This window comes from Penaeus chinensis, chromosome 11 (genome assembly GCF_019202785.1).
Source record: "Penaeus chinensis breed Huanghai No. 1 chromosome 11, ASM1920278v2, whole genome shotgun sequence".
NCBI lineage: Eukaryota > Metazoa > Arthropoda > Malacostraca > Decapoda > Penaeidae > Penaeus > Penaeus chinensis.
Window position 1 is genome coordinate 19,523,979 of NC_061829.1, and position 5,000 is coordinate 19,528,978.

At 47.0% G+C, this 5,000-nt stretch overlaps 1 protein-coding gene across 3 annotated transcripts in view; it reads right to left on the minus strand.

Moving 5' to 3' along the window:
- Positions 1-5,000, minus strand: part of LOC125030701 — a 187,524-nt gene that overhangs the window by 162 nt on the left and 182,362 nt on the right. The gene's annotated exons all lie outside the window — the stretch shown is intronic.

Genomic DNA, 5,000 nt, shown 5'->3' on the forward strand with positions numbered 1-5,000 from the left:
TTTGATGAGTAAGTTCATGGTAGAGAGAGAAAACAATCACTGTAAATCAATATGTTTTGAGTCATTCTGTGGTGAGTAAGTTCACGGCAGAAAGATAAAAAAAAATATTTGTAAATCTATAGTAAGTTCATGGCAGAAAGAGAAAAACAAAATATCTGTAAATCACTATGTTCTGAGTCATTATATAATGAGTAAGTGCATGGTATAAAGAGAAAAATAATTATCTGTAAATCTATAGTGAGTAAGTGTATGGCAGAAAGAGAGAAAAAAACACTGTAAATCACTATGTTATGAGTCATTCTATGATGAGTAAGTGTATGGCAGAACGGTGAGTAAAACGTATGGTGAGTCTATGGAAAATCATTATATGGTGAATGGCTCTATAGTGAATCATGAATAGTGAGTTTTTATAAGAGGTAAAAGTAGGAACAATTGCACGAGAAGTAGTTGTATAAATAATGATGATAATAACAATAATAATAATAATAATAACAATAATCATAATAATAATAATAATGATAATAATAATAATGATAATGAACAATTATATGGTGAATAATGGTATGGCTATTTACTGTTCTATCGGGAGATCCACCATAATTTTAAGAGTATTATGAAACTCGTGGGATAATAATTTCTTAAGAGGAGGGGATATGTTATGAAATCTGACAAAATATCATTTGCTTAATCTTTATATAATAGTCCATAAAATTGCATCATTCTCAGAGGAAGTCATTATAACCGTGACGATCAAAACGAATTTCCACATTTCTATGTAAATCCCCCCTAACCCCCCCCCCACCCTTATTTCGTCGCCCCCTTTCTTAAGCAAAGAATGCCCACCACACCCTCCTCTCTCTCTCTCTCTCTCTCTCTCTCTCTCTCTCTCTCTCTCTCTCTCTCTCTCTCTCTCTCTCTCTCTCTCTCTCTCTCTCTCTCTCTCTCTATCTATCTATATCTCTCTCTCTCTCTCCTTCCCTTCTCTTTATCTTACTTCCTCCCACTCTGCCATTTCAAGATAGGGAAAAAATGAAAATAGATAAACTCCAGGTAAGCTAAAAGTTCTTGCGACCTTTACAGCGAGGTGCGTGCAACTATTACGTCATCGCCGCGGGAAAAAGGGTAAGAGGGGGGGGGGGGGGGGGAGAAGGCAATCCCCCCCCCCTAACCCCAGGCAACCTACCTAACTATCGAAGCGTCTCTTCCCCTCATGCCTACTCCTGGATACTTCCCTCTCTCTTTCCTCCCCTCCTTCCCTCTCTTTCCTCCCTCTCTCTTTTCCTTCCTTCTTCCTCCCTCTCTCTTTTCCTTCCTTCTTCCTTCCTCTCTCTTTTCCTCCCCTCCTCCTCCCTCCTTAATCCTCTCCATCTCCTCCCCCCGCCCTCCCATGCCTTTTTCCGTCTCCTGATTGGTCCAAGCAAACAGCACTGGGAGGCAAGCACGCAAGCAGGGAGGCAGGCAAGCGGGCAATCAAGTAACCAGGCAAGTAGGCAAGCAGACAAACAAGCAAGCAGACAAGCAGGTAAGCAGACAAGCAGACAAACAGGCAAGCAGGTAAGCAGGCAAGTAGACAAACAGGCAAGCAGGCAAGCAGACAAGCAGACAAACAGACAAACAGACAAGCAGATAAGCAGACAAGCAGTCAAGCAAGCAAGCGGGTCGCAGATGTGGAAAATACCTTTCCACAACGCCGATTATCTTAAAGCAGGCAAAGAAGTAGAGAAGGAGAGGGAAAAAGAGTGGGGGAGAGGAGGAGAGAGCGATGAAGGTGGAAAAGGAAGAGGAGGTGGAGAAGGAGATGGAAGAAGAAGAGGTGGAAGAGGAGGAAAGACCGAAGAAGGAAGAAAAAAAAGAGGAGGAAGAAAAGGAAAGGGATAAGGTGTTAAAGAAGGGAGACGAAGAGATGAAGGAGGTGGAAGAATAGAGGAAGATAAACGAAAGAGAAAGAGGGAGAAGGCAGAAACAGATAAAAGGAACGGAAAGGAAAATAAGGTGAATAGAAAAAACAACAACAACGAAAAGCAAGAAGGAAAAACACAAAATATAAAAGAACGAGGCGAAGAGCGGAAAGAAGGAAAATGGAGAGGAAGGGCAGGTGTTGATTTCCCGTCGGAGGAAAAAGAAAAGAAAAAACAAAAAAATAAAACAAAGCAAAAATGAAAAGAAAAGAAAAAAAAAGGAAAAGAGCAAATGAAAAATAGACGGAAAAATAGAGGTTCAGGAGTTAACGAAGAGGAAGAGGAGAAAAAACACGTAAGAAAAAGAATAACAAAAGATGAGAGAGAAAGAGAGAGAGAGAGAGAGATAGAGAGAGTGAGTGAGAGAGAGAGAGTGAGAGAGTGAGAGAGAGAGAGAGAGAGAGAGAGAGAGAGAGAGAGAGAGAGAGAGAGAGAGAGAGAGAAAGAGAGAGAGACAGAAAGAAAAAGAGAGAGAGAGCGAGAGAGAGAGAAGAGACAGATAAAACCGACATTAAAAAAGGAAGTTAAGAAAGAAAAAGGAGGTGAGAATTTCACATATTCGAAATAAAAATAAATAAATAAAAATAAAGTTATCCGATCTCAGAACAACGAACGAGAACAGTAATAGAAAAGTAATAAAAAAGAAAAACAATAAAAAAAGAAAAACGAAAGGAGGCAGTAGGAAGACGAACACAGCCCCCCCCCCCCCCCCCCAAAAAAAAAGGCGGGAAAAATCGAGAGAAACAAAGACAACAACGACCCCCCCCCCCCCCGTACCCACAAAAAGCAAGCAAACAAACAAACAACAACAAAAACAACCAAAAACAGGACGAAATAATTAACGAAAGGAAGAGAGAACGAAAAGGCGGAGGAGATTTCACGCGGGAAAACCCATGATGATGATTTTACTCCACGAATTTTGCCATCCAAGTCCTCCATCTTTATTACGGAGCCGCCTCTCTTGATGGCCGGGGATGGAGGACACGGGCGGCGGGGAGAGGCTTTAAGGGGAGAGGGAGAGGGAGAAGAGGAAGAGGAAGAGGGAGAAGAGGGAAAGGAGGAAGAGGGAGAGGAGGGAGAGGGAGAGGAGGGAGAGGGAGAGGAGGAAGAGGGAGATGATGGAGGACACGGGCGGCGGGGAGAGGCTTTAACGGGAGAGGGAGAGGGAGAAGAGGAAGAGGAAGAGGGAGAGGAGGAAGAGGGAGAGGAGGAAGAGGGAGAGGAGGGAGAGGGAGAGGAGGGAGAGGGAGAGGAGGAAGAGGGAGAGGATGGAGGACACGGGCGGCGGGGAGAGGCTTTAACGGGAGAGGGAGAGGGAGAAGAAGAGGGAGAGGGAGAAGAGGGAGAGGAGGAAGAGGGAGAGGATGGAGGACACGGGCGGCGGGGAGAGGCTTTAAGGGGAGAGGGAGAGGGAGAAGAGGAAGAGGGAGAGGGAGAAGAGGGAAAGGAGGAAGAGGGAGAGGAAGAGGGAGAGGGAGAGGATGGAGGACACGGGCGGCGGGGAGAGGCTTTAACGGGAGAGGGAGAGGGAGAAGAGGAAGAGGGAGAGGAGGAAGAGGGAGAAGAGGGAAAGGAGGAAGAGGGAGAGGAAGAGGGAGAGGAAGAGGGAGAGGAAGAGGGAGAGGATGGAGGACACGGGCGGCGGGGAGAGGCTTTAAGGGGAGAGGGAGAGGGAGAAGAAGAGGGAGAGGAGGAAGAGGGAGAGGAAGAGGGAGAGGAAGAGGGAGAGGAAGAGGGAGAGGATGGAGGACACGGGCGGCGGGAAGAGGCATTATGGGAAGAGGGAGAAGAGGAAGAGGAAGAGGAAGAGGAGGGAGAGGGAGAGGAAGAGAGAGAAGAGGGAGAGGGAGAGGAGGGAGAGGGAGAGAAGGGAGAGGAAGAGGTAGGAGAGGGCGAGGAGGGAGAGGGAGAGGAGGAAGGAGAGGGAGAGGAAGAGGAGGGAGGACACGGGCGGAGGAAAGAGGCATTAGGGGAAGAGAGAGAAGAGAGAGAGGGAGAGGAGGGAGAGGGAGAGGAGGGAGAGGAAGAGAAGGGAGAGGGAGATGAGGGAGAGGGAGAGGAGAAAGGAGAGGGAGAGGGAGAGAAGGAAGGAGAGGGAGAGGAAGAGGAAGGAGAGGAAGAGGAAGAGGAAGAGGAGGGTGAGGAGGAATGAGAGGGAGAAGAGGAAGAGGGAGAGGAGGAAGGAGAGGGAAAGGAAGAGGATGGAGGACACGGACGGCGGGAAGAGGCATTAGAGGAAGAGGAAGAAGTGGAAGAGGAAAAGGAAGAGGAAGAAGAGGAAGAGGAAGAAGAGGAAGAGGAAGAAGAGGAAGAGGAAGAAGAGGAAGAGGAAGAAGAGGAAGAGGAAAAGGAAGAGGAAGAAAGGAAGAGGAAGAAGAGGAAGAGGAAAAGGAAGAGGAAGAAGAGGAAGAGGAAGAAGAGGAAGAGGAAAAGGAAGAGGAAGAAAGGAAGAGGAAGAAGAGGAAGAGGAAAAGGAAGAGGAAGAAGAGGAAGAGGAAGAAGAGGAAGAGGAAAAGGAAGAGGAAGAAAGGAAGAGGAAGAAGAGGAAGAGGAAAAGGAAGAGGAAGAGGAAAAGGAAGAGGAAGAAGAGGCAGGGGAAAAGGAAGAAGAAGAAGAGGAAGAGGAGGAGAAGGGAGATGGGGAGGAGGAAGAAGGAGAGGAGGGAGGATACGGGCGGCGGGAAGAGGCATAAGAGGAAGAGGAAGAAAAGGGAGAGGGGGGAGAGGGAGATGAGAGAGAAGAAGAAAAAGAGGAAGTGAAGGAAGGAGAATAGGAGGAAGAGGAAAGGAAAGGAGGGAGAGGGAGAGGAAGGATAGGAAGAAGAGGAAAAGGATGAGGGAGATGAGGAAGAGGAGAAAGAGGAGGAAAGGGAGGAAGACGAAGAAGAAGAAAAGAGAGAGGAGAAAGAGGAAGAAGGTGGAGAGGAGGAGGAGGAAGGAGAAGAGGGAGAAAGGTTAGAGAGGGAAGATAAGAAAAAGGAAGAAAGGGAGGATGAAGAAGAAAGAAGAGGAGGAGAGAGGAGAGAAGAAAAAGGAAGAAGGG